This window comes from Pseudopodoces humilis, chromosome 1 (genome assembly GCF_049639895.1).
Source record: "Pseudopodoces humilis isolate 2021_Gansu_Grassland_sample_001 chromosome 1, ASM4963989v1, whole genome shotgun sequence".
In the NCBI taxonomy this organism is placed as follows: Eukaryota; Metazoa; Chordata; class Aves; order Passeriformes; family Paridae; genus Pseudopodoces; species Pseudopodoces humilis.
In genome coordinates this window covers 48714596-48735974 of record NC_142200.1, presented here as the reverse complement: position 1 = coordinate 48735974, position 21379 = coordinate 48714596, and the positions used below count along the sequence as shown (strand labels likewise).

Here is a 21379-nt window from a genome sequence, read left to right as displayed (position 1 = left end):
TTTGATACCATAGACATAATAGTATCTGAGAGTGTTAATATTCTTGCTTATGATGATAAATATTAACTTAATTTTTTGTCTTTTGTCCCACTAGTTAATCTTTTAATGTCTACTTGTACATTTAAGCTATCATTATTACTCATTGTATAACTTTGAAAGTCATGGCAGAAGCATTTTGGAAGCATTTCCTTTTCAACTACATAATAGTCTAACTAACTTGTCATTAACTATCAGGTGTTTAACTTTTGGTATAAATGATGTGCAAGTTCTTCTTCTACTCATCCATTCTGGGTGTTTTCATAGAACTCCAAACAGTTTTATTCTTAGAGCAAAACAGTTTTATTCTTAGAGCAACAAAACTCTCTGTCCTTTCTGCATGTTTCATACTACTAGATGCTTTCTCCTGCTCTTTATCCATCACCAGGTACTCTGATCCATTTGCTTCATCCATTTATGCATGATTTTGGACTTGGAAGAAGTGATAAATGTTGTCTCCTCTTTATCACTCAGCACTTAAGTTGTTCTGACAGAAGAAACTGCTGTTCCAGTTAGAGCAGGTTCAATAGGTCATCAGAAAGCATTATCAGGAGCAGCTTTTCACTTCCAGCCTTACTGCACTAAATGCTGTTGCATGAAATGATTCCATTCATTAATTGGTCTAAGGCAGCATCCACCAGAGCTTGTAATAACACACAAAAGTATTCTGTCACAGTGTATGTTGAAATTATTACCTCTCATTTGCAATTCAATGAAACTGTCATTTTTGCCTTGCAGTTCTGCCTCTTTTTGCCATATGTTCTCCTTAATACAAGCAGTTGGGCAGCACTTTTAGTATCACTCATTCACCTCATCTCATGCTTCTGTCACTCACTGTGGAGCAGGCTTTCTGCAGCTACAGCCCCCTGATTGCTGCCTATGACTGCTTTCCCCTTTTATTTACCCTAATGAAGGAAGTTCACCAGAAACACAGGCTTCACCATGATGCAGTTAATACTTTTTGTTATATTTGTACAATTTGCAGCTGTAGTTGAATGTTATATAAATGATTAATTAGTACTTATTACTGTTTTATGTTTCCGAGGTACTGCACAATCTAACTAATCAAGCAGCCAATAAATGAATTAAGCAAAACACAACACACAGTTACAGGAGTTGTGTTCTCTCTTTGACATTCTCTTGAATATTTGTATGCTGTGAAGTCTGTAATCAAAAAAAAACTATGTATAAAAATCCTCCTGATTAGGTGATATTTTTTTCAATTTTTTCACAGTAGAATATAATTGAAAACCAACGCTTGTGTAGTTAGATGTAATAAACCTGATTACATTGTATAGGTTTTTTAAAAAGCTCTTTACTTCAACCTATGTTCCTGTTCAAATCAACAGCAATATTGGCAGCCAGTGAGAGCAGGAATAAGCCAGCAGCAAACTCCTGGGGCTAATGTACCATATTCATGACTCCATGAAATGGTTTTGATATGCCCTGCTTATTAGCACAAAATAAAGGGAAAATATGTGTGGGATCAACCTGGCAGTGTTGTCTGTTAATTTTTTTAAAATAATAAAAAATACATGGACAAAAAACTTGGCACTACTCTTCTTCATTTGTTTAGATGTGCATCAGGAACTTATGCTCGGCATAATTTAAGCCTGGGACATAGAGAGTTATATTGTACACTTCTGAATCAGATTTGTTGACAAGTTAGTTTGAACTTGCTTAGGTCTTTTGTACTCTCTTTGGCAAGATAGAAAAGTATATGATTTACACTGATTTATTTAAAAAAAAAAAGAGGCAATTAAAAAAGCAATTTCTCACAACAAAAGGAATGAAGGAATGTTTATCTGTGCAGGACATAATTCCTGGTGTTCGTTGACTAACAAAGACAGTTCAGTTTGGTGGGAATTCACAGAGGGGTAAACTTTCCTCATTTTACCACCCAGTATAGCATGATGGAAAGATAATGAATTTTCTGTTGACAGCTTTTTTTCCACATCAAATGTAACTGGAGCCTTGTTCAGGAGGTTTGAAGGTTTGAGTTTTAAGTACAGCAAATGGATGATGACTGAACATAAAAAATTGTGCACAGTATGTGAAAGCCATTATCTAGCCAGATGTTTTAACCATGGAAACTTGCAGGGAAAGCCTCTGTCATATACACACAGTGATGTTTAGATTTGGCTCCAAAGCAAGAGCTGAATGACCTAGACCACATGAAGAAAAAAAAAGAGAGAGAGAGAGAGAGAGATTCTTTCAGCAGGAAATAGTAAAGATATAAATAAATGTCCTGTTAAATATTTTTGACAAATGGTCTGTTACAGAGATTGATTTGTGGTAATAGAAATTTAACCTTTTTGAAAAGGTATGATTAGATTATCAAAGTATCCCCCTGTTTGCAGATTCCTAATAGTGCTGCACAAGTAGAGTTCTTTACTACGCAGCACATTTTCAACCAACTGTGTAATTGAAAGTTTCTTCCTGCAGCAGCTGGATGCCATTTTTTAACATGTTCAGTATCAAAAATGGCTTAAATGCTTCATGATTGCTATTTAGGCTGGAAGCAGGTTTTCACCATTTCAAAGCAAAGGGAATTTTGATTGCAGTAGTAGTATTTCATGCAATAAAATCATGAGCTGGACATGTTTAAAATTCACATGTAGGTTCTGGAAGATGTACTCCGAAATTGTCTACTTTTCACCATGTACCAAGAGAAACAATAAACCTTGGGTTGTTTTTTTTTTTTGTGGTCTTCTACTACCCATCATGCTATTTTGGGGAATAGAGAGGTGAAAATTTAGAGTGGTTTAAAAGCACAGTATTTCATTCTTGAAGTGCTGCTGACATATTTGCTGCTATATGTGTTCCCCAAAGGGAATTGATGCGATGTAAAAGCTGTGTGAGATATATGGAGACCAGGGTAATTTGGGAAGGACTAATATATTTCTGGAAATGTTACTTGAGATACACAGGTTTTCAAACCTATGTTGTGTTGCAACCACTTCTATCATGTACAGATATTTTAGCCATAATTTTCAAAGGATGTAAGAATATTTGAGAGAGAAAGATTGTAGTTGATTTGTTTGTAGAATTTCACTTGACTGTGCATGTGCAATGCATAGATTTTCATCATATATGTGGTGTGAATAAATATTTCTCTCAATACATATGTGTCAAATGGTAAGGGGAATTGGATTCACGGGTCTCTATACAGTGCTTCACACTGAAATTATTTTATATATAATAATTATGGCCTAAAATTTCCCTTCCTTCCTTCCTTCCTTCCTTCCTTCCTTCCTTCCTTCCTTCCTTCCTTCCTTCCTTCCTTCCTTCCCTCCTTCCTTCCTTCCTTCCTTCCTTCCTTCCTTCCTTCCTTCCTTCCTTCCTTCCTTCCTTCCTTCCTTCCTTCCTTCCTTCCTTCCTTCCTTCCTTCCTTCCCTTCCTTCATTCCGCCACTTCCTTCCTTCCGCCACTTCCTTCCTTCCGCCACTTCCTTCCTTCCGCCACTTCCTTCCTTCCTTCCTTCCGCCACTTCCTTCCTTCCTTCCGCCACTTCCTTCCGCCACTTCCTTCCGCCACTTCCTTCCGCCACTTCCTTCCTTCCTTCCGCCACTTCCTTCCTTCCTTCCGCCACTTCCTTCCTTCCGCCACTTCCTTCCGCCACTTCCGCCACTTCCGCCACTTCCGCCACTTCCGCCACTTCTGCCACTTCCTTCCGCCACTTCCTTCCGCCACTTCCTTCCTCCCTTCCTCCCTCCCTCCCTTCCTTCCTTCCTCTCGTTTCAACTGTCTTAATGGAACAAAACACATTTAAAAGTTTTATTAAATTTAGGGGTTTCTAACTATTTCTGTTTAAAATGCATTCTTGGGCTGGTGGTAGATACAGAAATTTGTGGAGTTTTTGTTTGTTTTTGTTTTAATTTGCCTCTGTAGATTTCTGCCTGCTTTAGAGCCGAATTCTTCATGTGTATTTCATGAAAAACCTCATAGTGGGGCAGTCAGGTAAGGAGCTGTGGAAGCTTCTCCTTATTAAGAAAAAAGTTTGGAAATATTAAGGCTTTATATAACTGATTCTTTCAGTTACAATGAAGAGCAAATTAAAACCATTTACCTCCAACTAGAATAGACTGCGGAACTTCCCACTGGTGCTGATGCAGGAACATTTAATAAAGAATATTTTATTCCTCCTGTGGATTGATGTTGAGGGAAGGCCTATGCTTGGGATTTTTCCTTTATCTCATGTGCAGACTTATAACTCAGTTTCAAAAGCAATTAATATTTATGAGGTTGGGCTGAGAATAATACAACTGCAGTGAGACAGTGAAATGTCTGCCATTCACACACTGCTGTATAGTGGTAAAAACACATATTTAAGTTTGAATTAATTAAATTTTATTTAATCCTTTCTTTGTGAGCTTGTAAACAGCAGCTCATATCAATGCTAGTGTACATTGTTGGCAAGTGACATGTGCTGTCAGCATAATTTTAGACACATTTCATTTCTTGCATAGCGCTTATCGCTAATACAAAACTTCAAACTTTTTTCTCATTGGTGTGCCAGCTGCTAAAATCAGAAGCCATTTCCAAGATGTAATTTTTTTGTGCTTTGTATGCAGAAACAATGGAATGCAAATAGTGATTGTGTAGTGACTTACTAAAGCAGCGTAATTAAAAATCACACTTTGCAGATCCCTTTAATTGGCATTGATTTTAATCCTTCAGGTTATCTTATTTTCAGTTTAAAGTGAAGAATGGTCAAAAGACTGTGTCTATATAATTGGTGGTAAATGCAATCAGGCTAAAAGTGCTCATCTTCTCAGCCTGCCTTCTGGAGCAGGGTGATGGAAGATATGAGCAGCTTATTATTGGCAACCTGGTGCTGCAGTTGTCTTGGGGAAAATAAGTGGTTTGTTCTGAGTATGAACAAAATCTTAATGTGTTATTATTACTGTAGATCAGGAGCTGAGCTGTAGACATTGAAGTATTGCATTAATATTTGCTGTGCTTGGATTAGCTGAATTGGCAGTGCATTTAAGTAGGGACTTGGGCTTTTTTATTATTTACTTAATTATATTTGTAATTTACTGTGGCTGAGTACTCAGCATGATTTTTAATTGTCTGAGGGAGACTCTTAATTTTACAAATGAGGTTCAATAAATGTGTGTGATATTGCAGTCTTGGCTTTACAGGAAGAAGACTGAGTTTTCTGCTCATTGCTAAGCTTTGTGGTATTCCCATTACTACTACACTAGTGAGGTTGTAATTAAATTTTTAGAAGTTCATTTGCATGTAGTTACTAGGTAGTCCTAATTTCTATAATTATTATTATTTTGCTTTAATTTGGAAAGGAAATAGATGAGGTTCCTGCCCAGTGCCTAAAAAGTAAAAAAAAATTGTTGTTGCTAATGGCTTAATATGCAGTAAATCATCATCTGAAAGAGGTCTCTTCTGAACATCAGAGTTATCTGCCATTTGTCACCTCAGGTGACTCACCCTCATTGAAAGGTTGCAGTGTATATTAAGCCCCTCTAAGTACATCTTTGTAATGGAACAGATTTGGGTTGTTAATGTAGGTCAGTATCTTGATATTGTGTACACAAAAATGGATACTCATCCACTTTCATTGTGAATTACTTTAATAAAATTTAAGTGATGAAAAAAAAAATTACAACAGGTAAAAATTCCATCCACTTCCTTTACTGTGTGTATCATTAATTACAAATTATGCATACAAACAGACCTCGGGAGTGTAAAGAAGCATCATGTAGAAGAGAAATCAAATAGTTTAGTACGTAATAAAACACTTGAAGACCTACCATTCATTTCCTCACTGAAATTTGGTTTAATGATAATGGTCACACTGCGAATTGCTGTTCTGTGAAGGAATGGTACAGGGACATGATTAGAGCCTGTTTCTCAGACTCACAGATTCACAGAATCATTTACCTAGTAAGGAATTATAGGCAGTTATCAAGTTGTGGAGGGTGTTGTTCAGCTGATTGTTCGGTATCTCCCAGGATGGAGATGCCACAGCCTCCCTAGGCACCTGTTCTGGGTTATTCTTTGTTCCTGTTCTTTGCCACACTTTCTTTCAGATTTCTTTTTAACAAAATCTATCTAAAAACACAAAGAAATTATAAAAATGACCATCAAGCTCAAAAGTATTTTTGACCCATGCCCTGTTTCATGCACTGGAGATCAAAAGAAAGAATATATGAACATGTCAAACATATTCTCTTACCCTCCTTATGTCTTTAACTTTGGGTCTTTCTGAGCTGCATGATTCTAAACATTTCTAATTACCTAAATTTAGGAAACTTAATTTTCCACACTTTTCCTAACTTCTCTTGAAGGCATGATTTGATCTTCATGACCTACTGTGGCAGGAGTCCCACAGTACAACTGTACTTTGCAGAAAGGGTCACCTCTCTTTGTTCATTTGTTCAGCTTCTTTCTTTTCATGATGTGACTCTTAATCAGTTTGATTTGATGCCCTATGGTTGTTTTCATAATCTTCCATGATTCAATTTTCAGTTTTTCTATAATGTTACCCTGGTGTTTTGTCCCTCTTGCAGAAGTCATTCTGCATGCTCCATCATCATCTGTTTTTTTGTGAACCTTTTCTGGTTGTACCTCTGTGATTAAATAAAAAATAGGGAAAGTGGTGAGAGAAGGCTAACATGCACAGACATGCACAAATAAGAAAGATCAAAAGAAAACAGATGAAGAATTAAAGAAATTTTAAAACTATTAAGCCAATGTTGATTTAGTTTGGGCTGTTGGCATGGTTAGTACCATGTGCTTGTACTGAGTCTGAAGCACATTAGTCCATGGCCATCTCTGAAAACTTTGTCATAAGCACTTAGATGTTTGCAGAAAGTTACTTTCAAATTTTGTCTTTTTTACACTTCAGGCAGTAACTTACAGTGTGCTTAACACTTGTGTTAAGGTGATACCTTTACATTGCCTGCCTTTGGTGTCTCTGTCATCACTAAATACATCTGACACGCTACAATTTCTCTTATCCATGTGAATTCTGTCAGCTAAGAGAAACCTATCTGAGCCCAGCTTCAGCAAGGTTCTCAACCAAATCTTCAAGTATGGAAGTTTCAATAGATTCAGAGAAGTTGTTACAACTCAAAGCTCCTCCTAAAGACATGGAGGATTTGTTCCTTTAGAGATTTATGTTTGTAAGCTCCCTAAGGAGATGTTATAAGGAAAAATCAATCCAGTTTACTTGTTACAATGAAATATACTCTGTCAATTTTATACTCTCACAGAAAATCTGAAATGCTTATGATGTATTTATTCAATATTATAGGCAAATTAAAGCCTTCCTGAAAAGAGGTCCTGCCAACAGGAAATCTGTGCATTTCTGAAATAATTTAAAAGCAGTTTCTAGTTTTGTACCCATCTCTTGAGCCCAATACCAATCTGATAGTTTTATCATCTAATTTTCCTACTTTGAGCATCTTGTTTTCTCTCACTTCTGACAAAAAAATCTGTACAACCAACCAAAGAAGACCAACTGTAGAGAAGAACTGGAAATTTTGTTTAAGAATTAAGAAGAAATACACTGAAGATAGTGTATTTCTCAAGTACCTCAAGGAAGAGGCGGGCCCTCAAAGACAGCTCTGCACAAAGTGCTGTCATTGGAGTACCAGTGGAATGTTTTTCTATCCTGACAGCAATGTCAGGGACTCTGAAGCAGTGTCAGAATTTTGTTTATCTTGGAAACGGGATTCACAGAAAATACAAAGGTAACAAAGAGGAGGCTGCAGCCGTCCTCTGATTGACTGCTTTAGAGGTCAAGTAATTCCCTGGAATAATGACCTCTTTTGTACAGAGGCAATTTCTGTCCTCTTAGTGGTTACTCGAGAGAATTTCAATACAAATCTTGATGTTTTACTAAGATGTGCATCCCACTTCCAAAGAAATTGATTTGTGGATGGTTTGTAGCCTGTGGGAAGTGGAACATCAGACTCTGATTGGGTTGCTCTCTTCTAGCTTTATAAGCATGTGTTTGTAATATTTTCCAGTTATTTTTGCTCTGAAAATTTTTACTTGTTTTTTCTGACAACTAACCCCCAATTGTTAAATATGATGAGGAAAGGTATTTCTTTGAATGAACATCAAGAGATTAAAATAACTTAAGAACACATCAAAAAAGTTATTGTAGTGATAAATCTTCAGTATAGTCCAAGGCTAGTATCAAAGCACCCTTAGCTGTGAATTTTTTTTCTTCTAATATGATTTAAAGTAAAGTTTGATATGAGATGCTAACTACATTCATAAGACAAAATATTCGTACTTATTCTGGCTTGTACTTTCAAATTGTTCACATGAAAAAAGACAGAATAATATAGCTAGACCTTTAGGTGCTGAGAAACAACACTTAAATAGTGAGATGACTCATAGAGAACAAATATAGAACACAGAGGAAAGCCATTTACTTCTGTTAGTCTCAGTAAGTAGTACTGGAGAAATAAGAGGGGGAAAATGTGTATGTAATTTTCCTTACAAGAGAGATAAAGTGGCTTTTAAATAAGTATTTTCAGTTTATATAATTTTTAAAAATCATATATTTTAACATGCAGTGATTTCCCACTGCAATTTTGTCCATACCCATTGAATGCTGGTGGGGAAAGAACCATGTATACAGCTGGGTGCTTCAGGTTTTCTCACCAATCTCCTCTGCTTTTCCAGACACAAGCAGCAGGATTCCATGGTGTTTATGCAGAGTGAGAAAAGACTGTGAAAGGGGGTGAGTGGGGGAGAGGTGAGCTTGCAGAGATTTCCTGAGGCAATCACATGTAACTAGTCTTTGCATCTTTTGGTAAAAGAACCAACACTTCATGCATTGTGCAGGGAGGGTTGGAAGGTTGAGATGGCATCACAAATGTAGCATTATGAAATCAAAATATTCCTTTTTTGCTCAAGAAGGAGAGTGTGGAAGGATGTGAAAAACCTTGCCACGGAGCATTGTTATAAAACATCTCAACATTGCTGTGATTTTTAATGAATACATAGATCCTTGCCATGTTAATAATTTTATCTTGTTTCAGGCTAGTAGTTTTAACTCCTACACTTTGATTGTGTTTCAGAACAGTCAAGCATCAAGTATTGAAACTGGCATCTGAATTAAAGAGTGTGCAAAAAATCTCTTCCCTCTTTAACTATTGGAACAACTAAAATGGAAAACTGACTAAAAGAGGTGAGTCCTTTCCTCTGATCATTCTCCTTGATCTCTCTCATTGCTTTTATTCTTTTCCTCCAGATCTGCCTCCTGCAAAGGCAGGCAGCCAAATGATTGCAAACTCTCAACTGCTTTAATGGAAATGAAGGTAGCTAGAAAATTACACATATGATAGCCCATCTTTATACTTAAGCAGTTATGCTGACTGAGGACTCTATTAATATTGGGTGTCTTTGAATATTGTGGTGAATGATTTTCACAAGTCTGATTTGAATATAAAAATGTGTGTATATATATATATATAAAATATAAAATTAATCTAAACTTAAACTTTGAGTAGACCCCCACAGAGCTAGATACATAGAGCCCTATAGAGTTGTGGAGAGAGCATAGGGAATATAAGAGGAAGGATTGATTTGACCTAGAGGAATGTAACAAAGGGGAGAGGTCAGAGGGAAAAATGAAGTACAGGAGACAAGCATAGCAAGGGGTCGCAGCATCTTGGAAGTAACATTGAAACATTGAAAGCCTGGAAAGGCTCTGGTAGGGAAAGAACTTTTTCCACAGTTTCCACACAACTTGCTTGCCTGCTTATTTTCTGTTTGTTTTGGGTATTTTTTTTTGACACCTCTAGCCTTTGGAACAGAAATGGAATAACAGTGAAATGTCTACATACAGTGAATTGGTATTTCCCAATGCTAATCATACCTAGAAAAATTAAAATCAGTTCCTCATCCTGTTTCTTTATTACCACATAGCAGACTTACATGCACTAGAAACAGGGAGAGGTTTTACATCTTTTTTAAATGGTGGTCATTCTGCTTATGATTTGATATGATTTTAAAAGTAATTCTTAGAACTATATTCCACTCAATACAGTTCAGTTACATGCTATTTAATTGTAATGTTAAACTGTTAATCATAGAATTGGCTATGAGTATTTTAGTTTAGTTAGGTATGATACTGTACTTCCATTTGTAAATTTCCCTGAGAGGATCATGAGTTTAAAATACTGCATGAAGCATTCTACATTTTAAGAATACTCTGTGATCTCTTTTCATTGTTTTCCATTGGCACAAAAAATTTCAATGGATACCTCACTTTAAAAATACAATTTCTTTTAATTAGAATGCTATCTAATCATACAGAACTTTTGTAGTTTAGTAAATGTATTTTAAGAGGAGAAAGAAGCAGTGTTGAAACATTTCCATAGCCATAAAACTGTATCCATGATGATTTATTATATGTGACATATATATAGATATATAGATATATAGATATAGATAGATATTGATATATGATTCTGCATGTTATATATGTGGTATAAATATGTATTTATACATTGCAAGTACATATTTCTAAGGTACATACACACTACAAAAAGTGGTAACTTTTCTTTGCAGAATAGGACTTGGAATTAGTGTGTATTTCTGACAATGTGAAATAGACCAGTTCAGCTAACTTTGCCTCAGTTTGGCCTTCTGAAGAACTTTGAAACTTTATTGAAAAGGTGACATAAGGTTTGCAGTGGTGTGATTTTTCCCAAGCAAAAGTTGGATTTTCGCCTTAGGAATTAATTTTTCACAGTAATATATTCGCTTATAATTTACATATATTTATATGCATTTTCATACACACAAAAAAACCCCACCCTGTCCCCTCAGTTTCTGGTAGCTTGGGTAAAAGAAAATATTATGTTATTGAAGAAGGTATTTTGATTGGTGGTACATTTATTAGAACAGGGTGTGGTCCACTTACTTTCCTCAGGAGTATATTGACAATATCACTTAAGAGTGACTCGATGGCCCTTGTGGGTCCCTTCCAACTCAGACTGTTCTGTGATTCTGTGAATATAATGTTACTCTCTTGCTGTGACTTTTGTTCAAGGGAAATGCAGACAGAGCTTAAAGATGCCATTAAATCAAGGTACATTTGCTGTCAGGGAGAAGATGACTAGGCTTTGAAACAGTCAGATCAAGAGAATCTATGTCAAATGTGTTAGGGATGTGGATGAAATTGAACTTTAATGCGACCAAACAAAAGGAATATAATTTATCTTCTACAGTGAGGATGTATGGAAGTAATTTAAACCTTAAGGTCCTCTTGTCTTAGTGGGAGACAGGATAGCGGATGTTTTGTATGATCTAATTATGCGGAAGTCTCAGATTCTGCAAAATATTATTCCTTAGGGGGAAAGGACACAAGACAAAGAGAACAAATTACCCCTTAAAAGAAATGATGATCTTTGATGCAATACAAGGAGAAGCATAAGGTATTTTACTAATAATCCTGGTGTGAAAGTAACAGCTGTAATGAGAAAAATTAGAAAATTGCCTTAGGTAAAGTACACTGAGAAGGCAGAAAAGCTTGGATGAGGCAAAGGTACTGCAATCAAATATAAAGAAAAAAACAGATTTCTAGTGCAAATTGAAAAAAAATTGATTATTACTTGCTTGAGGTATTTTAAAGAAAAATTTAGGCAGGACTTCTTATTACAGCTTAATAACAAATCCCTGAGCAGTTATAGACAGCCTATGAATCAGAGAAAAGAAGCTAAACTGACTGGGAGATAAAGTGATTTGTCTGTCTATTAGATAAAACAAGACATTTCAAATCAAAATTCAAATTTTATATATTCCTACTTCCTTCTCTACTTATGGGAAAACCAAACATGAAATTTAAAATAGGTATAACTCTTCTCAGCATTTTTGCTTAAAACAAAAAATCCAGAACACGTTGGAAATCCAGGGAATATCCATAATGTTTTAGGATGAGCTGGGTACTGAAATCTCCTGGGCAATTATTAGCTTTGAGTATCTCAGTGACAGCAATATTTCATAAGTCTGACAAACCATCTGTGTAGGCATAATGGAAAATGGAGATACAGAATGGCTTTGGTTGAACAGGATCCATAAGTTCCAGAACCTATCATAAATGTGAAGAAAAGATCAAAAACTGCAGATAGAGAGGTGCTGGGATACAGAGTCAAATATTGAATCAAAAGCTTCATTACTATTGTAAGTGAGGAAACTATCATTAACAACTAAAAACTATAGAGGGTCATCTTTGAGTAATAAAAATTTGTCATGAATTTGCTTGTATGAGTTAATTAAATAAATTGAAGGAAAAAAGAAAAAATAAAGAGAAAGGTCAATATTTGATATAGCTAAGGACAAAGACATTTTCTGTGTCAGTCAGAAAAAAAATGTCCCTTCCTTACAACTAGCAGAAATAGAAGATAATTCCCTGCAGCTATAATCAATTTTGTATCAAAATTTATTTCAGACATGGATCTTTCATCTCCTGCTTTTTACAGCTGGTATCATCTAGATATTTATTTCCTGAATTATAGACTAAGGTGTAGTCCTTCTTCCTATGACATCTAGACTAACCTTTCTTTTTGGTGGAAGATAGGCGATTGGTGGAGGAAATTGACCCAACTTGCCATAAGACTCTATTTCCTACAATTTGCCTTAACTTCTCTAAAAATAGTGAAATTTTGTGAATTTTCTGATCTGAAACATTCTGAAACATTTTAAGGCACTACTACATTACACCTGCACAATTTAAACAGAGTAATAAAAAATGATCCTTATTTATGCTTTCATACAAAAAATAGCAAGGTAATAAAAAAAATATTTTCTTTATTTTAAAATAATTATTGTTTATTTACAATATTCATTTATCTATTTCATAGTATTTAAATAAGAAAGTAAACAGTTTGATAAACTCAGATGAACAGTCTCAGGTAAAGAGAGATGAAGCAACTTCAAGATATCATTGCCTGATTCCCAGCCCACATGCCATTGTCTTGATAAATATGACATTGTAGAGGACAGGTGAAGAAGCGAGGCCAAATTCTTAAGCATCTTGGTCCTTTTTATTTATTCTACATCTTCCTATTAATCCAATGGAATGCTAAGTGGTCTTTTAATTTTAAAATACCTGTCCTCTCTGTGGCTTTCTTTTCCTCGAGTGAAAGTCACAGCCAAAGTAGAGATGCATGTGAGAGCATGACTGTTGAGTGACATCCCTGAAAAAATGACAGTGTTAGAGATAGGTACCATTCTTGTAAGGTCTCTCAGAAGAGGTCATCCCTAGCTCAGGAAATACCAGAATTATTCAACCTTCTTATGCTTTTCTATACTTTTCTTTAGGCATTTACTGCTACTGTGGTTTATGCCAGTGGCTCAGTGAGCCTTTGAATTCACTCAGAATGGCTATTTTTGGATGTGCACACTACTGGAAGTGGATGCCTGTAAGAAGCTTTTATGTTTGGACAAAAACTAATGACACCATTAACTCTGAGAAATGGAATTGTTCTTGTATTGCTGTCATTCTCTTCCAGTAAAAAATTTCAAGTTGAGCACAGTGGGAAATCCAATTTACTCCCATGGTATAAAGTCATATTCCTGAAATTCACCACTGTTAGAAACAAACCAACATGAGGAACTAGCACTGTTTTTTAGGCTGATGCAGGGAGAGATGCCTTTCTTTGGCTTGCATTGCACATCATAAACATATCTCACCATCTCCTGATGGCTTCATGAGATCAAGGACTGCACATTTATGCTCACACCAGAAAGGCTATAAGAAGCATATCTGTTCTTATATGGTCTTCCTTTGTATTTTTATATTATTATAAGAACTACAGCAAAAACATAATAAAAAAATATGATTCAGATAATCCTCTTAGTTCAGGGTTGCAAGGATGGAAGCGGCACTGTGCAAAATAAAAAGATAAATTCGTTCTTACTGGATAGTGAAAGTGTGGCCAAGGTAGGTTCGTAGCCTCTTCTGACTCATTGGGTAATACAGAATTATGGTCTCCTGAAAGCTTTATTTTATATGAAACTCTGCCATATAGCTATTATTTTAAACTCTTGCTACAATCTGTTTTATTTCTATTGTATAGTTTCTACTGACCTTTTCTTTCCCTGCCAGCCCTTTTAGCTACAGTCTGCATGCTGCACACACAGTTTAAAAAAGCTAACTGATGATTTGGGGAAGGGACAGTATAGTGGTGGGTCGCAGCTGGGCCATGGCAAAGAATTCTAGTATTCAGGGTTTGTATGCTTGAGAGAGACCACAGTCATATTTGGACTCCAGGACTGTGTTCTCAAGACCAAAGGAAAAGAAACCCACATTTTAACAAACTTTCATTCATCAAGAATAAAATGTATAAAAATGCATATTATTGAAGCATTCTGAATTGTCTTTGCTCTTAAAGCATGAATTTATCTGAGCACATTGATGAAGTTCAAGTAGGCCAGAAATGTCATTGTACTGTTGTTATGTTAGAAATGAGGAGAAATATTTCAGTGATGCAAAATCAGCACAATAAAATAATGTGCACCCCGTTTTTATAAGCTGCCTAAGAAGCTATTTGAACAACTAAAATTCCAATCTTGCATATCCTGGAAATAAGGACAATTTCAAGGATAGAAAGAAAATATAAAATCATCAAAAGTAAAGTATGGAAATAGCTCAGAAATTGGTGAATTGATAAATACTGATGAGGGTAAGTTATTTAAAAATTTTGGGTGAATTTGTACATAAAGTATCATTCTGTATGAATGTCCTGTATCAACATAAACAAATGTTTTGCTTAATTAGGCAGAATAAAGGAGAATAAAATGGGGATGTGGTTCCATAAATCAAAATTCTGAAAAGGTGTTTGAGGGCATGGTACATGAGCAGCTGTAACAGAATTCTGCACGTGGCAGGTTAAGGCACTACTCAGGCCTTATTTACTAATACATGAAGGCCACCTTTCTGTTCCAAACATGGCCACTCCAGGATGTACTTGGTTAAGGTGCTCATGCTTGAAGAAGTTGTTGAAAATTGGAGAGAATTTGGGAGAAACCACAATATTGGTTCAGATGAGACTGAAAATAATAGCTGAATTGATTCAGTATTGGGGGAGGGGGTGGACTTGGACTTTTCTCTCTCTGGATGGCAACAAAATACTGACCTTCTGAGACTGACAAGGATAACAAAAAAGATCCAGTACATGGAAGTTAAACCTCAAAATGGAAGCAAAATACATCTTTTTAAACAGAGGTAAATACACATTGGAACAATTTACCAAGCACTGTTGTGGATTCTTGTAACTTAAAAGATTTCATTTGGAATTAAGTCCAGGATTGCTGAAGCAATTTAGGGAATTAGATGCTCAAACATCCTTGAAATGTACTCATTAAATTCTCCGAGATCTCTTGGGTTCCTCTAGAAATGCAGCAGGGCTAAAAGCAGTGTGCTGCATCTGATTCAGAAGTGGAACTTGATGGAAGGCACTGTGAAGTAGTATCAGTCAGTTTCTGTAACATTACACAGCAGGTTAGACTGCACTGTCCCAGTGGCCTCTTTTATTCGCAGAGTCAGTGTGTTTGTTTATTTGTATGTGAGAACAGCAAAAAAAGTGTTCTGATCTAATAGGAGCTACTTGAGATTGCTGTTGAAGTGCTTAACATCCTATCTGTTTAATAAGATGACTGTGATTCGCTAGTGTTGCAGTAGAATGTTATTTCAGCTTCATTCTGCTGATTGAAAGACCAGGCTGGTGTGCAGAGACGCCTTGGACCTGGCAGCTAAGAAACTGCTCTGTGCCTGTGGGGCTTTCGGCAGCCAGTTTTATTGCCAAGGCAGAAATGGTCAGTCATGTTTCAGGACCTGCTCTGTGATCTGTGTGTTGAACACAGGAGGTCCTGAAATACAACTAGGTAGACATACTAGCTGAATGTTTCTTGGTTTTCTATAGTATTGTCTACGTAAAGAATTCACTTCAGACCTTTGTTTCTCACCAGGAAAACTTGCATCTTAGGTGAGTGTGTCTGGCTGGCTCAATTCTACCTTTGTGATAGTTACATTGAATTAGAGGCTGTATCAACATGTCAAGCAACTAGTCATGCACCAGTACAAGCAGTAATTTTGCTGTCACTGGACACTGCAGTCCAACTGTTGAAATGATCTATTTTCTTCTTTTATTATGCTTCACTTCCCAAGGTCTGCATGGATGGAATACATCTGTCCTCTAAACTGCATCTGTTATCAGTACAAGTATTACTTGTAAGCCAATTTTCTAGTATTACTTTTAAGATAAACTGTCTGAAATAGGATGGTCACAGAGAGCAAACTAAAGCTCACCCATGAGTGAGGAAGATCACTGTATTCTTCGAATCAGAGCCGAATTTCATCTTGAGTTTTGTTTACTTACAAAGCTGAGTTTTATGAGACTCCAGAAATCCAAATTCCATCTGATAAAAACTAAGTACAGAGTAGTAACCTAGCATATTGAGGGTTTGAGTCTTTTTCTTTATTCTATTTTTTTTTTACAATATGGAAACAATTAATGCAGAAAAATAAGTAATCTGGTTATGTTTATTAACAATTAAATTAAAACCTGTGTGTCCTTCTTAATGTTTTTTTTTTAAACTTACCTTTTGTTGTATAAGAAAATAGGCCTATGTCAGTCTAGTGTTACAAACTCAGAATATAAATGGATACAATTTGTATAACAATGAATTGAATTGAATATAAAATACAAAGATAAATGGTTATGTAGTGATTGATATTTCATAAATATTTTGGAAATCTGTTTATCCAAGATACCAGTAAGACAACAGGGTTATAATACTGTTTAGGCTGTATCACTATATAAAATCTATTTGTCATCTTTACTAAATACATTTCATTAACAGAATACAAATTATACAGATGAGATTGCTGCATTTCTTGTCCTTATCATGCACATCTTCCATGTGATCTGTCAAGTCCAACATGGGGATAAAGCAGTATGTACTTTAGACAAATTACTGATAGCAGTTGATGTGTTTCTTCTTTGCACAGGATATCAAAGTTCAAAATAAAGAGCATTTATTGTGATATGAGGGAGGAAAAATTAAGATTAAGCCAATTTTAAAATACATTACATTTTGAAGATCAAGATTCTAGGCAGGTACTTGAGGTGAAGGCGCCCAGTGTCCAAGAACTGGATTCTTTTCTGTTAGAGAATGAGAAAATGAAAGCGCAATGGTAGAAGATTGGGATTTTTGGCTTCTGTAAGTGAGCAAGTATTAATGTAGTGTTAGTGTTCCAAAAAGTAATATATGTCTTTGTTAACATCAATAGCTTCATAATGCAGCTATTCAAATTATATACTCTAATTCGCTCCTCTGCCTCAGAGAAGTGCTGTGCTTTCCTCTAAGGCTGTTATGATTTTAGCTTCAGAGCACTGCATAAAAATGCCCTCTGGTCTGGAGGGTGCACTGCTTTCTGATGGGTAGACCTTGTTAAAGTTAGGTTTTTACCACAGTAAAAAATGAGTTACACTGCTTTCTGATAAACTAGTAGTTGATTTGGCCAAATGAGTTTGAGAAATGCTTGCACAGAATGTAAATGTAATGCATTTCTTTACATTTCATGATATATGCATGTTTATGCACTAGTTACGTGTAACTAGTTCCCCCAAGTATTTTGGAAAAATAACAAATAAATGTATTTCTCCTTCTATCTATTAAATTTGAAAGTGTAACTCAGAAAGTGAGTGAGTGAGAAAGGAGATGAGGCAACATAGCTGTTCCAGGAGGTACAAAATGGACTGATTAGGTCAAAACATGTTTTCTTTCATATACAATATGGAATCTGTCCAAAAGGCAGGACTGAAGGCAGTCAGTATGACATCAAGAAAGATATCACCACTGGGTTTAAATGACACTTGGACTACAGATCTTCTTAGATGTAAGATCATATAAGAAGGATAAATCTAAACAACTTTGTAGGGGTTGCAGGTATTTTAATCCACAGAAAATAAGCAGGATGTGGTACTAAACCCAGCACTAACATGCAGATGCCATTGGACCAATGTAGGATCATTCTTAGTGGGAATTTATAACAAGGATGAATTTTGTCCTGCAGCAAGATTTCTGATCTGGCTTTGACTCTCTGATATTTGCTGACACCAATCAGATTTCTTTCAGTGTCATGACAAGAGTTAGTGTCTTAGAGCAACAATAAGCAAAGAAGCCTGTGCTATAGGGAAAGCATGATGCACCAGATGTAACAGGGCATGCAGAGTTTCAGGAATAACCTTATTTGAGGGAGCATCTGCTTTAGGTTTAGATAAATTGATACCTTGAGACTTTCTGGATAATGAATTGACCTCTTGTTGAGATGTCAATAGCCTGAGTGTCTGAGAAAACAGAAAAAAAATGCTGCATCTTGATATTCTTCTATTACAAGGATTTATTCATCCTGAACTGCCTGATCACTGTAGCATTCAACAACATGGTGAGTTTTTTATTTTCAATTACTAACCTTTACTGCACTTACTACGTAAGATTGCATGCATGTAGTGTGTGTCTTCTCTGAGTAACTGGTTAGCTGTCAGGGGGCAAGAAAAGGAAATCAATAATACCAACAGTTTTTAGCTCTTAAATTCTGAATTAAATGTTTCTTATATTAAGCATGTGTCATTATATATACAGATCTGTATGGGTATTTTATTTTGATTGCATTTACTTTCTCAGTAATTTCCTTATATTTAAAGAAATTAATCATAGGACTGTTTAGGTTTCAAATGATCATTGAATGCAACTATTAACCCAGCACTACCAAGTCCACGTCTAAACCGTGTCCCTGAGTGCTGTGTCCACACATCTTTTAAAAACCTCCAGGACTGGGACTTAACCACTTCTCCAGGAGCCTGTAACAGTGCTTGACAATCCTTTCCATGAAGAAATTTTTCCTATTATCCAATCTAAACTTTCCCTGGAACCTGAGGCAATTTCCTCTGGTCATGTCACATGTAACTTAAGAGAAGAGACTGACTCTCACCTCATTACAGCCTCCTTTCAGGTACTTGGAATGAACAAGGATGTTTGCCCTCAACCTCCTTTTCTCCAGGCTAAATTCCTCCACCTTCCTCAGCTGTTCCTCATAAGGCCTGTGCTCCAGACCCTTTACCAGTTCTGCTGCCCTTTTCCAGACATGCTCCAGCCCCTCAATGTCCTTCTAGTGAGGGCCCCAAACTGAGCACAGGATTCAAAATGTGCCCTCACGAGTGCTGAGTACAGGAGCATGTATGATCCCCTCCCTCGTCCGCTGGCCACACTACTTCTGATACAGCCCAGGATTCTTGGCCACCTGGGCACACACTGACTCACGTTCAGCTCCTGTTGACCAGCATCCCCATGTCCTTTTCCACCAGGCATCTTTCCAGCTGCCTCGCCCAGGCCTGTAGCATTGCATGGGATTGTTTTGACCCAAGTGCTGGTACTTGGCCTTGTTGAACCTCAGCCAGGTTCAGGCCTCAGGCCATCAATCCAGCCAGTCCAGATCCCTCTGCAGAGCCCTCCTGCTCCCCAGCAGATCAACACTCTCACCTAACTTCTTGTCATCTCCAGACTGGCTGAGGGTGCACTCGGTTGCCTTGTTCAGGTCATTGATAAAGATACTGGACAGGACTGGCCCCAACACAGAGCTCTGGGGAGCAGCCTATTCTCTTCCTCCCCAAGCTCTGCCACTTAGGGCAGGAATTCCTCCACCTGGGCACCCCTCCCACAGGGGTGCTGAGAGCAGGGCCACCCCTGCAGCTGGCACTGGGATGCAGCCTGGTCTCACCACAGCTCTGTCTGGGCAGCTGAACCAGCCCTTCCTGTGTGCCCTTCCAGACTCATTACCTTCTGAAAACACATACCTGGCATAAATTGAATTATCTGGTTTCAGCTTAGATTAAGTACTTGATTTGTAATTAAAATCCAAATGGTAAAACTAATTGAGAATGACAAATGCAGTTTATTGAATCAGTAGACAACTGCTTTCCTGTTCTGTCTCCAATGCAGTTCCATTTGATTTACTAATTATATGCAAACCATCATTATGCTGTGTTTCTTCATAACAATTTTGGTATTTCAGCAGAGATCCTTCTTGGTTAGAATGACTTAAATAGATTGGTGGAGTAATTTGTATCATTACAGTTACTGATAATTTGTATTGCTACACCATCTATCAGACTGTTGATTTCATATATGTTTGGGAAATAAAAAGCTATTTATTTTCTATGAAGAAATCTTGAATAAATTTAAAGCTTTGCTTTTTACCAAGATATGTTATTCTTTTTTAACTTTTCAAAATGCCTTCTGCTGAACATCTATACCTCTGTGCAGAAGGAGGAAAAAGTTCTGACTTTGAAATATTACTAGTGTTGGTTACCCTTCTAAATGCATAATATTATCTTATGGTCTTACTCATAGCTGTAGCACTACTAAAACAAGAGAAGATATATGAGGCATGAATGATGTGTTGTCTTATTGCAGGGAAACAGAATGCGAATTTCTGGCATAGTATTCAAAGTTGAATTATTTATATATCAAGTATTATTCTGGCAAATCCTGATTAAACTTATATGAATTCTCTTAATCTCTTCAACAGTTTGCCCTGCAGTTTTTTGTAATCTTCCTGACTCCCCCAAAATCTATGAAAGATGGAACTTCCATATACAGGACTGAACAAACATTATTTAGATCCCTAAATCTCTGTAGCTATATTGGTATGTATTTCATTTTTAAACATAAAAAAAAACTTACTGTAGGTATGAAAACAAGGTATTATTTTGGTGCAGAACCTGTTTAATTGGTTAATTATGAAAATTCAGCAGAAAGACAATAAAAAATCAGATTCAGATAGTCTTTGTATTTCAGTGCTGCAAGTATGAAACCTGCACTGTGCATAATAAAAAGATAAATCTACCCTTGCAGAATAGTGAAAGTCTGACCAAGGTGTATTAGTAATGTCTTCCAGCCCATTGGTAGGTAATTATACATAGTAGTTACACTTCTGAGTATAAGGAGTGATGTCAGGGTCCTGACAGTGGATGGATCTCCAAGGGGACATGTAGTGTTCATGGCAATTTTAGAGGGACAAGAGGTGTCTCAGTAAGGCAGTTTTGTTGCAGGTGACAAAGCTCGAGTGATCAGTGTCTCTTTGTTCTCAGACTGGAGTCTGCAGTGTTTGAAACACCTCTGGGAAATGGGAAAGCTTATGGGCTACTAACAGACTTTAATTGCTTGCACCGATGCCATTAAATCCAGATGTTTGACAGGACTCAGTGAGTACAGTGTTTCTGCTATTGCTGATTTCCATGGGAATGCTTGTCTCTCATGCTGTACTGTGGGCTCGTGGTTGAGGAAG

The 21379-nt window shown here is 36.6% G+C and overlaps 1 protein-coding gene across 6 annotated transcripts in view; it reads left to right on the top strand.

Annotated features, from left to right (window-relative positions):
• DLGAP1 (DLG associated protein 1) overlaps positions 1–21379 on the top strand; it is a 403326-nt gene that overhangs the window by 140640 nt on the left and 241307 nt on the right. For 4 of the 6 annotated variants that reach the window (XM_088054779.1, XM_088054756.1, XM_088054761.1 and 1 more), the window contains one exon: positions 9099–9208. The gene's annotated coding sequence lies outside the window, so the exon portion shown is untranslated. Of the gene's footprint in view, positions 1–9098; positions 9209–21190; positions 21297–21379 lie in introns of those variants that run through there. The other 2 variants (XM_088054765.1, XM_088054772.1) reach the window with 2 other exon arrangements.